The sequence below is a fragment of the Phascolarctos cinereus genome, unplaced genomic scaffold (assembly GCF_003287225.1).
Source record: "Phascolarctos cinereus isolate Bilbo 61053 unplaced genomic scaffold, phaCin_HiC Scaffold_3;HRSCAF=262, whole genome shotgun sequence".
Lineage (NCBI taxonomy): Eukaryota > Metazoa > Chordata > Mammalia > Diprotodontia > Phascolarctidae > Phascolarctos > Phascolarctos cinereus.
Genome location: NW_027555736.1, coordinates 118,678,455 through 118,691,326, shown reverse-complemented (window position 1 = coordinate 118,691,326; position 12,872 = coordinate 118,678,455). Strand labels below are relative to the sequence as shown.

General features: G+C 42.1%; 1 pseudogene; it reads right to left on the bottom strand.

Moving 5' to 3' along the window:
* Positions 1-7,568: 7,568 nt before the first annotated feature.
* Positions 7,569-8,228, bottom strand: LOC110192026 (large ribosomal subunit protein eL14 pseudogene; annotated as a pseudogene).
* Positions 8,229-12,872: the final 4,644 nt, after the last annotated feature.

The window sequence follows — 12,872 nt, the reverse complement described above, 5'->3', positions numbered from 1 at the left end:
GAAGGGAGTGAGGTAAGGAAAGATTGGAAAGGTTATGAAGGTTAAATACCAAAGAAAGGGCTTTAAATTTGATTGTGGAGGTCACAGGGAACCGCCCGAACTTCTTGAACAGAAGGTGTGAGATGATCAGGGCCCTACCTTAGAGAAATCACCATGATGATTGAGTAGAAGATGGATGACCGGAGGGAGAGTCCTGAGACGAGGAGGCCAGTTTCATCAGGAGGTGATTAGGGCCTGAAGGAGGGCACAAGACTGCATGAGTAGAGAGAAGGGGACAAAGACAAGAGATATAGTGAAGGTAGAAATAAGCATAGATGACATAGGAGTCAAGGATGACGCTGCTGTTGTGAGCCTGAGTGACCAAAGCGGTGTTGGGGTCCTCAGCAGTTATAGAAAAATTCAGGTTGGAAGTGTTTTGGGAGGAAAAATACTGAGTTCCGTTTTCAATATGTTTGAGCTCCATACAGGACCATCCTCTCTGAGATGTCCAGGAGGCAGCTGGAGATGTGTGACTATAGCTAAGCAGAGGTTGAGCATGAATATCTAAATCTGGGAATCATGTACACAGAGATGGTAATTGAACTCTGGGAGTGGATGAGATCAGCAAACAAGATAATACAGGACGGAAAAACAAAGGGGGCCTGTGAAGGAAGGAAATAATAAAGTGCTTACTCTAAGTCAGGAACTGTGCGAAGCACGTTACAATTATTATCTCTCATTTGATCCTCCTAACGACCTGGGAGGTAGGTGCTATTATTAACCTCGTTTTACACTAGAGGAAACTTGGGCAAACAGAGGTTAAGTGGTTTGCCCAGAGTCACACGACCAGTAAGTGTCTGAGGCCAGATTTGAACTCCTGTCTTCCTGACTCCAGGCCCAGCATTCTATCCACTGGGCTCCCTAGCTGCCTCAGATGGTAATATCCCCTGACTGCTCTACCAGGACAGAGCTTTGTGGGATACCCATGGTTAGAAGGCATGGCATGGATAAGGAACCTTCGAAGGTGGCTGAGGGGGCAGCTAGGTGTCCCAGTGGATAGAGCTCTGTCCTTGGAGTCAGGAGGACCTTATTTCAAATCTGGCCTCAGACACTTGACGCTTACACTTACTAGCTGTGTGACCCTAGGCAAGTCACTTAACTCCAACTGCCTCACCAAAAAGCAAAGAAAAAAAAAAGGAGGTTGAGAAAGATGGTCTGATAGATTAAAGGAGAACCAGGAAAGAACAGTGTCACAAAAACCCAGAAAGGAGGGAATATCTAGAAGGTAATCCATAGTGTCAGATACTGCAGAAAGGTTGGGGAGGATTAGGATTAAGAAAAAGATTGATTTGACAAGTAGTATGGTGAGTACTTCTGGCTTTGGACATTCTAACAGATAATTTGTTTAAAATCATATGTATGTGTGTATATGGCTGTTGTTGAGGCATTTTCAGTCATGTCCAACTCTTTGTGACCCCCTTTGGGGTTTTTTTTGGCAGAGATCCTGGACTAGTTTGCTATTTCCTTCTTCAGCTCATTTTACAGATGAGGAAACTGAGGCAAAGAGGGTTAAGTGACTTGCACAGGACACACAGCTAGTAAATGTCTGAGGCCAGATTTGAACTTAGAAAGATGAGTCTTCCTGATTTCAGGCCCAGCGCTCTAAGTGTGTGTGTGTGTGTGTGTGTGTGTGTGCATACATACATACAGAGACATACATTCAGAGAGAGTTTTATTATTCTGAAACCTCTACGGTACAACACCATCCTTTATTCTGCTATTAGATGAGATAATAAAGTTATCCTTTGATGGAAGGTATACAGTACGTGTAAATGTTTAGCTTCTGATAAAGTCAGAAGACCAAGTTTATACTTAGTAAGCATGTGTTCAAATGTGTGGTTGGTCTACCCCATGGGTTTCTGGGATAGCCGTAGTTTAGTGGATCAAACGCTGGACCTGGAATAAGGAAGATTTGAGTTCAAATCCAGCCTCCATCACTCACTAGTTGGATGACCAAGGATCAATCATATCGTCTCTCTGACCCTTAATTACACTCAGCCTTAAGTCTCCCTGCTCCCAACCACCCTCCATTCAGCCACCAGCGTGGTTTTCCTGACACACCGATCTGACCAGCTCACTTCTTTATTCAGCACACTCCAGTGGCTCCTGATCATCTCCAGGATCAAATGCAAAGCTGTTTGGAGTTCACAGCCTCCTCCTTCCTTTCTAGTATGCTGACACCTCACTCCTCATCACATACGCTTCGATACAGGGACATTGGCCTCCTGGCTGTTCCATGAACAAGACGCTACATCTCTCAGCTCCAGGCATTTTCTCTGATGCCTGCAATGCTCTCCTTTCTTATCTCTGACTGCTGACTTCCCTGGCTTCCTTTAAAGCCCCATCTTTGACAAGAAGCCTTTCCCAACCCCTCTTAATTCTACTACATTCCCTCTGTTAATTATTTCCTATTTATCCTGTATAGAGCTTGCATTGTATATATTTGTTTGCATGTTGTCTCCCCCATTAGACTGTAAGCTCCCTGAGGGCAAGAACTGTCTTTTACTTTTTTTTTTTTAATCCCTAGTGCTTAATACTGTGCGTGGTACATGGTAGGATGCTTTATAAATGTTTATTGATTGATTGATCTTTAAAATGGACATAATACCTTTCATTCCTATCTCACAAGTTTTTTCAAGGCTCAGATGAGATCATGTCCTGTATATTCCAATAATCTGAAACTTGGTATATCAAAGCCTGTCTGTCTTTCTTTCTTTCTTTCTTTCTTTCTTTCTTTCTTTCTTTCTTTCTTTCTTTCTTTCTTTCTTTCTTTCTTTCTTTCTTTCTTTCTCTCCCTCTCTCTCTCTTTTTCTTTCTTTCTTTCTTTCACAATGGGGTTAAGTGACTTGCCCAGGGTCACACAGCTAGTAAGTATTATGTGCCGCATTTGAACTCAGGTCCTCCTGAATCCAGGGCCTGTGCTCTATCCACTGTGCCACTTAGCTGCCCCCAAAGCCTATTTTTCTAAAAAAGAAATGTGAAGGCATGGTCCCATCCTGAATACTATTGTCACCACTATCATTACCCACAACAAGCTGTGCTGGCTGACACCCCTATCAAGTAAGTTGTAAAGAGGATAAAAGGCTGTCCCTAGGAAAAGAGTTGATATCAATCTTAGGGCTCCTCTGAGGGGGACCTCCAGAATCCCATAAGACAAGTTTCAAGGCAACTTTTACCAGCTCTGTTTTCTACTGTATCAATTCTCATTTAAATGAAGCTCCATGTATGAGACACTGACTGCTGGTGCACTGAGGCAAAGGCTATGCACATCGGTAAGGGTTTCTCTGCCACATTACATGCAGATTTCTACAAGGAGTAACTTCATTGAGGAGGATGGGAGTCCTAACCCCAGGAGGGACTTGGAAGCCTCTGGCTGTTCTCTGCCTTTCCTCAGTGCCCTGGAGACACTGCTAAGCTAGGCATGAGCCCAGTTCCAGCTGGGCAGAAAATGGCAATCTTGACACCATAAATCCCTGTAACAATGTTGTTGTCTTAAAAGAGTTTATTAAGCCTTCCCAGCATTTGTTGAGCCCTTCTGCTAAATGGATCAGAGAGGAAGGGAAAGAGGATGGTCACCTAATAATAGCTGACATTTATATAATGCTTTAAAGTTTAAACGGCAGTTTACACACATGGTCTCAGCTGAGAGGGAGGTACTATCAAGTATTATTGTCTCCTTTTGATAGATTGGGAAACTGAGGCTCAGTGAGACTGACTGCAGAGCTAATAAGTGTCAGAGGCAGGATTTGAATCCAGGTCTTTCTGACTCTAAGGCCAGCACTCTCTCCATTACACCATGAAGCCCATGGGATAGACCACACGCTCTGACAAATATGTTGTTAAGGGTATACTTGGCCATGTTGACTTTGTCAGAAGTTTGTGGGCCCTTAGCCTGGGGTGTTAGTCAAAACTTTTAGTCATTGCATATTAACAAAACATGAAAGCATATGAGTGATCCTTAATTGTTTTTAGGATCACAATGATTTATGTTTTTGACCAAGAGGAAGAAGTGTGATATAGTGGAGTCCGGAGACCTCAGTTCTAGTTCTGCTTCTGACACTAACTGTGGGACCTTGGACAAGTCACTGATTCTCCCCAGGGGAGAGTACAGTTACTTCCTCTGTTTAAAGAAGGGGTTTGGTGGGAGACTGTGTGGGACAATGGAAAAGGGTCCTGGGGTTCTAGATTTGCCTCCGCCCTTTTCTACCTGCATGAACTTGGGAAAAGTTTCCCAAGTTCCTCTCTCTGGGCCTCAGTTTCCTCATCTGTAAAATAAGGGGTTTGGACCAAATGGCCTTGAAATTCCTTTCTATCTCTAAAAATCTCAGATCCCATGACTAAGCAGTCCTTAAGCACCCTACCAGCTGGAGCCACCTGTGGTGTTTACCAGAGTAGGAAGAAGGCTCAAATTTCAGGTAGGATTTTATTATAATGGGCATTTCACACAAGAAAAAGGAGAATTGAAGTGACTTGTTTATAGCTCCAGTGTCAGTGAGTCAGGACTAATTCATACCCTGGAGTTTCCAGGCCGTTAACTTCTCTGACTGGAGCCGTGAGTCACAGCCAGTTCATCGCTTACGTGGGGACAGGCGTACATGTGGCCTTGCCCAGCCCAGGCAGGCATGGATCATTGCCCTCTCACACATAGACCATAGCACGCAGGCACATACACACACACACACACACACACACACACACACACACACACACACACACACACATGCTGTCTTGTGTTTGAGAGGAGGTGCATGTTTATACACCTCAAAGAGGTGGGATGTGTACACTTTTGGCCCTGGGATAGTAGCACTAATTAGTACTTACTATCAGCTGTTCCATGTTTTTAAAAACAACATACAACCAAATTGAAAAACATTCATTCTGGTACACACTCACCTCCCTCTAATCATGTGACTAGAATTCTTGTTTATTATTATAAACAATTTTCTTTGGGGAGGAAAAATGATGTCCCTCTGCTCCTTGCCTTCTGCCTCCACCTTATCTCTTCCCCACCCTACCCTGTCAAACACAGCAGCCATCTGTTGGGTAACTGGGTATCTGAGCTTCTTTTACTAATTAGGCTTCAAGACCCTGGCTTCTCTTTCTGATAGAGATGGTGAATGATTAAGAAGGAAATTTTACTTTCAAGACATTGATAAATAGATCATAGATTTAGAACTGGAAGAAACTCAGAGGTCATCTAGTACAACTCCTTTGTTTTGCAGATGAGGAAAGGGAGGCTCAGAGAAGTTGACTTAGCCAAGATAACAGGGATAGAAAGTGACAGAACTGGGATTTGAACCCAACTCCTCTCTTTCAAATCCAGCATTCTTGGGGGAGCTAGGATAGAGCACCGGCTCTGGAGTCAGGAGGACCTAAGTTCAAATTTGACCTCAGACACATAACAATTACTAGCTGTGTGACCCTGGGCAAGTCACTTAACCCCAACTGCCTTGCCAAAAAAACAAAAAACAAACAAATCCAGCATTCTTTCCATTGTACCATAATGCCTCCTTAATAATGATTGTTTGATTGTACATGTATAACCTATATCAGATTGCTTGGGGAGGGAGAAGGGAAGGGGGGGAGAGAAAAAAAATTTGGAACTCAAAATCTTGTAAAAGTGAATATTGAAAAAGAAGATGTCTTATAAAAAGTAATTATTTAGGCAGGAAAGGGTCAAAATCCATTCTTTAGAAAAAATTATTTTGTTCAGTTACTTATCAAATCCATCAAAAATTGAACTAGCAAGTTGTAGATTTGCCATTTCATGTGCAATCATCTTTTTTATTATACTGTGTTATGGAAATGCTTATTATATTCCATAAATTAAGAATAAAATAAATACATGTGAAAAAATGTAATCACTGTGACATAATGAAAAGCGTATTGTATTGGAAGGTAGGAAACATGGGCTTTTAGTTTTGGTTCTTCCACTAACTTCCTGTATGATCTTCAACAAATCCTTTCATTTCTCTGGGCCTCAGTTTCCTCATTTGTAAAATGAGGGGATTGGGCTGGGTGAAGAAAATTGGTCTACATTAAGTGGCACCCACAAACATGACCACGTGACAACGTAATTACCCCATGTAAATGTTAGGTTTGTCAGCTGTCAGGAGTTGACCTTGGCAGGTTGGGTCAGCTAGGGCTACGAGGCTTAGGTTGTGTTGAGTGAGCCAGGGTCTGTGTCCAGAGAACTTAGGTGGGGCTGTGTTTAGTGTTGAGTTGTTGTGTAAGAAGAGCGTGACAGGGGAGAGTCGTGGTGCTCGGAGAGCTGGTGTTTGTCTGGGTGCCTAGAGAACAGAATGAAAACTGCTGGAGCGGAGGGAGTGTTGTTAGGGTGCCAGAGATTGATTTTCCCTTTAAAGGGACAGTAGTCTTTGCTTCACATTCTGAAGGGAGGCTCCTTGTTGGGTGTTCAATAAATAGCTTGTCCTAAGTACTCTTCATTGGGGGGGGGTTCACATGGAGAAGAGTTTTTCTAATTCGAAACATAATATTTAGCCCCTTCAACCCTCAGATACTCAAATGGATCTAGAATCTCATAGATTTGGGAGTTCATCTCCAATAATGCATTTATTGACCCATCCCATCCATGCCTGATCATCCTGTGTAACTTTGGTTCACATCTTCCCGGAAGTTCACCATGGGAACCTTGCTTTCTCCTGATGTTGTGAGGGTACCAGTGGAACACTCTAGCTGTGCATTTGTCATCCCTTGTCTTTGACATATGACCAGTCCATCTTCTCTTCCCAGCATATATTTCCTTCACGGCACCTTCAGAATTCCTTGTGAATTACGTGTTGCCCACTTATTCCTACAATATACCTCTTTATTGCCCTCTGTATGATACTAATTTTTAGTTCTTTGGAGATTGTTGCATTCCATGTCTTTCATACCTCAAGATAGAATGTTGGTATTAAAAATATGGGTCATTGTTTTCACTGGAAGCTTGGAGTCATTAAAGGGCTTTCACAGATTCCTGGAGGCAATCTAGCCTTCTCCTATTCAACTCTGGCCTCAACTCTTTGTCCCTTTGTATTATCTTTCCTAAATATATATTGATGAACAAGCTCTATAGATTGTCCATTCAAATGCAGGTGATAGTCTGGGCGGTAGGCATTTATTCACCCACTTAGTCTTTCCTGTGTGATTGCCAGACAGTTTTAACTCTCTTGCAGGAGGCTCTATAATGTTCTGCCACTTGCTGTAGTCAACACAATGTCATCTGCAAACAGGAACTTCTGAAGGAGCTCACCGTTTACAGAGAATTCCTCTTCAGTTTGGACACTGCGCTGAATCTCCTCTATCGCAATGGCAAAAGCAATGAATGCCTTTGACCGGCATACATCAGCCTGTTTTATGCCTAACCTGATTTCTATGATCAGAAGGTCAGTGAATAAGAGCATTTCTTTTGTGTATCATTAAGGGAATCTTGAATGATTTTTATATATGGATGGGAGACACCTTGTTGGAAAAGTGTCTTTATTTTTATTTTTTTGTAGCAAAATCTTTATTTTGTTTCTGGCTTCTTACTTTTTGGCTTTTGGAGCAGCTGTTTTCTGAGCAAGTCCCTTCTGGGCGGGTCCCTTCTTGGCTGGGTCCCTTCTTGGCTGGGGCCTTCTGGCCAGAGGCTTTCTGACCTTTCAGACCCTTCTGGCTGGGGGCGGCCTTCTGGCCCTGAGCCTTCTTTGAGGGGATCTTCTTGGCAGAGACCTTTGCAGCCAGTGCCTTCTGGGCAGCCCCTTTCTTAGGAGACTCCTTCTGGATGGACCCCTTCTGGAGCTTCTTTATTTCATGCTTGATAATTCAGTTTCTCATTTTCTTAGCCTTCATGACTTTGTAACGGTCAAGATCTGTCATCTTAGCTTTCCTTTCTCTAGCTTCAATCTTCTTGGCCCATCTTGTGGCTTTCCATTTTGCATTGATCTTTTCTTTCTCTGAAACAGCCCGGAGGTACTTCTGACAAGCACTGTGTGGGAACTTCAGCATGAAGTCTGTAAGCTGCATACATTTAAATGGCATGGCCTGCCTCCTCACACCACTGCATGGGCCATCAACCAAAGCCCTGTTCTGATCAATAACATCCACGATAGCTACCAGCTTGCCAGCATGTAGCCCAACGGAAATGTAGGCCACCTGGCCAATTTCCACATAGCGCTTGAATGCCATGTTGGTGGTGCCGAACGAGAAGGGAAAAGGGTCTTTAATGTGGGCTTTTTGATCTCCTAAGTGAAAAAAAAATTTAATAGTCAATAAACAATGGGCACAGTAGAATTTATATTCTCTGCATCTTTCAGTCAGTTGTGAAATGGTAAGGATGTAGTCCATTGTCGAAATAAAAATCTGCTTGTTCTCCATTGTTCATTCGTGTCTGACTCTTCGTGACCCCATTTGGGGTTTTCTTGGCAAAGATACTCCAGTGGTTTTCCATTTCCTCTCCAGCTCACTTTACAGATGAGGAACTGAGGCAAACACGGTTAAGTGACTTGCCCAAGATCACACAGCTAGTAAGAGTCTGAGATCAGATTTGAACTCAGGTCCTCCTGACTCCAGGTCCTGTGTTCAATCTACTGCACTACCTAGTTGCCCGCTTGTTCTCTCCTAATTCCTTAATCAAGGATGCCCTCAATTCATGTATAGATAATTATTATATTTTGTATAAATGGGAAAGTAGATAGGTAGGTTGGTGGTAGTTTTCTTAGTCACTTTTTTTTTGGGGGGGGAGTATTAATAAGGTCCAAGATTTGTTTACACACCATTAATAACTTCCCCTCCTTTAGATACCTTGTGTATGGATCCTTCAGTACATCTTTACAATTCTGTCTCTTCTAGCATGGATCTCCTCTATAAACACTTGGCCCAATTTAGCTGTTTTTTCTATCTATTCTCCTTGAGAGGACCTTAAAGAGAAATCTCTCTCATTTTTACCTCCCCTATAAGCACATCCAAGACCGTGAAGTTAGGACCCAAATGTGGTTGTTCTACTCTCCTTGATGGTGAGAATAGTGTGTTGTAGCAACCTTCCTGAATCTTTTCTATTTCTCTTCTAATGGTTATTCTTCCATTTTTGTCTTTCATGCCCTCGAGATGACTTTGGTTGGTTGGATGTCTTGCAAAGCCTTCTTTAAAATGATTTTACCCTCTACTGTCATGAGATGATACTGCCCATAAGTGTCCATCACTCTTCTTTATAAGATTTAATAAATGAGTTCATACTGAAAACCTGTATTGCCTTTGGCCATTGTCTCACTCCATTTGGCAATCAAGTCAAATGTTTGCTGACTAAGACATTTTCTGGCTTCTTTTGATTTTCCTGTTGCAGTGATAGATTTGCACGTTAAAATTCTGTATAAAATTATTATAATTGGTGCCCATTTTTGTTTCTGTTGTTCTCATTGCTAATAACTTGTTTAAAGAGTTCAGGATTGAGTTGTTTCAATTGTACGCTGTATCTTTTTCTCATCATTATTCTTTCTTCTTGCATTTTACTAATTCTGATCTTTGCCTTGACAAGTTGGTGGTCTGACTGTACAGAGATGGCTGATTCAGGGATAAATCCTACATCAATGACAAGTCTTTTCCTGTCTGTTAAAATATAATCTATTTCCTTTTAGTGATGTTATTTGGTGCTCACCATGTCAAACACCTTTCACTTCTTTTCTCAAAGAAAGTGTTCATGCTTCCTCAACCATGCTTTCTCATCAATTTCTCATCATCCTCCCTCTTCCTGCCTTTATATTGAAGTCAATGAATATCAGCAATTATGTTGATTTAATTTTAAAGGTCTTATCCAGTTCGGTGTCAAATTTCTCATTTTTTGCAACTGATGTTGACGTATAAGATGCAAAGGGTTTTGTGGTGGTCTTTTAGTGGACACGTAAATATCCCAGGAAATAATATTTCTTGTTTGCCTGTGAGCATATGATAAAATCAACTCTGTTGACTCCTTTCTTTGTCTCTCTAGGGAGCACTTGTAATCTATTCTCCCAGTTAGCGGCAACGTCTTTCTTTCTTTCTTCTTCTGGTTTTGTTTATGGTGAAAATGTGAAGACTAATGTGATTCAGCTCCTCCAGCAAAATGTCCACGTGTTAAATACTGGACACCTTGTGCCTCTTCAACAAATAATAATAGTTTTAAAAAAGCCTACACCAACGTGGCCAATTTTCAAGGAGCCAGGCACTTTTAATCCTGTTTGTTTTCATTCTGATTAGGATAGTGGAGTGAGATTTAGTACTTCTTTTAGAGCTGATACCTTTGTGTTAATTCCTTTATCAGATCCCTTTCTTATCACAGGAAAAACCAGGCAGCATCCTACCTCGTAACTGTTTATATTATGCTCTACACACGTTGGCATATATACTCCTCAGATAACCCTTGCAGGTTCTTCATGCTGCTACTGTTATTTATCTCCATTTAACAGAACTGAAAGCTTAAAGTGATTTGCCCAAGATCACACAGCCAATATGGGTCAGAATCTGTCCCACCTCACCTAAGCCTTACCTCCAAGTCCAGCCAGGTTGGGATAATGGCATGAACACTAAACCTGGAGTCAGGAAAAACCTAGATTCACCCTCCTTTACTCTACGGCCCAAAGGCAAAAAATCAAAACTCCCAGAACTTTGGTTTCCTAATCTGTAAAATGGAAGATGACAATAATAGCAGCTAGCATTTCTATGGAGCCTACTGGGTGCCAAGTGCTTTACAAATATTACCTCATTTCATCCTCACAGCAACCTTGGAAGGTAGGTGCTATTTATTATCATCCCTATTTTACAGATGAAGAAATTGAGGTTAAGTGACTTGCCCAGAGTCACACAGCTAGTGTCTTGAGGCTGAATTTGAACTCAGGTCTTCCTCATTCCAGATCCAGTGCTTTATCCACTGTACCACCTAGACACCCCTAATACCTTTAGTACCTACTTCACCGGGTTGTAATGAGGAGTATATGAGATAATGTGTATAAAGCACTTTCTAAAACCTTAAAGTGAAATATAATTGTTAGCAGCTATTACTACACCATATTGCCCGTTAATAGCACCAGATGTCTAAAGATATATTTGTGTGTGTGTGTGTGTTAAAAGAAGCAAGGAAGAGAGACAGAGAAAAGTATGAGTCAAACTTTTCCTTCTTCAAGATTCTCCCTTGAGCTAGCCCTGTCTAAGGACCATGAATCTGCAGTGTGAGAAGGAATGATGTATATTGTAGTATATATACTGAGGTTGAGGATTCTCATTTTTGACACTCCCAAGTGTTCTGGAAACTGTGGAAGGAAAGTAAGGAAAGATTATAGCATTTATAATTGAGAGGGATTTTAGAAACCATTTAGTCCCATTCCTCTCTCCCATTACCCATTTTACATTTGAGCAAACTAATTTAAACCTAGGGAAAGCACGTTATTCTCCAGGGCAGGAGCAGTTGTTGTAGGTCAGTCCTTTCAGTCGTGTCTGACTCTCTGTAACCCCATTTGGGTTTTCTTGGCAAAGATACTGGACTGGTTTGCCATGGCTTCTCCAGATCATTTTGCAGATGAGGAAACTGAGGGAAACAGGGTTAAATGACTTGCCCAGGGTCCCACAGCTAGGAAGTGTCTGAGGCAGAATTTGAACTCACCTTTTCTTTATTCCAGGCTCAGGACTCTATCCATAGCGCCACCTAGGTGTGCCTTTGTTGGTCTAGGGAGCTCCTGATGAAAAAGCTCTTTCCTCCTTCTGCCAATGCAGATGGGCACTTGCTCTGCTCAGGGCCACATAGATGGTATATGTCACTGGTGGAACCTGAACTCAGCTCTTTCTGACTCCAAAACTGAGGACCTGAGTTTAAATCCTATCTCTGAGACTTACTTCCTGTGCAAACTTGGGTAAGTCACTTAATTTCCTGGGGCCTTGGTTTCCTCATTTGTAAAATTAGGAGGCTGGACTAGATGGTCTCCAAGTGCACTTCTAGATCTGTGATCCTATGTTATGGGTTCAAATCCTGCCTATGCTCCTATCTGTGTGGTCACACACAGAAGTCTGGGCTTCAGCTATAAAACAAGAGGGTTGAACTAAATGACCTCTAAGGCCCCTTCCAGCGACTAGATTAATGATCTAAAATGGACTCTGCCACAGTCAGCCCTAATGATATTGAGAAAATGGTTTTAACTGTGCCTTTAACTATAAAATGGGCATGGCCTCCTTGGCAGAATTGTTGGGGGGGGGGGTGATCAATGGTCACATGATCTTAAAACCCTTGGCAAATGTGAGGAATGGTCCTGCAAGGTAGAAATTAAGAACAATAGAGATTATCAGTGAACGGCAGTCCAGAGAGTCAGAGTCTCCAGGCACTTCAATCTCTGTGCCACTCAGGGAGAAAAGCACAAAATATCTGAGCTTGGCTTTTAGAAATGAAAAGGACTGGAAATCCTAGCCTCCAAAATAACAGCTGTAATTCCAGCCAGTCCCATTGACTGGCCAGCTCAGGCCACTGACATATCAAACTGGTTGTTACCGGAACTGCCCTGCGTGTTATTACCTTAGTCAGAAGATAAGGGAACAAGGATACGCTGAACCCGAGTGTCTTATCCAAGGTTATTGGGCAAATCATCACTAACAGATAGGATTAAAAATCATTAGGATCAAGAGCAAGAAGGGGCCTTAGAGGAAGAAAGCAACTTAATATTAACTGACATTTTTACAAAGTATGAAGGAGTGTTGTGTGCCCAGCAGGCTGGCTAATCTCAATTAGAAAGACCTGGGTTCAAGTCAAGCCTCTGATACACACTGGCTCTGTGAACCTTGGGCAGATAAACCCCTTACCCTCAGTCAGCTTTCTATAACCAAAAACTGCCAAAGAG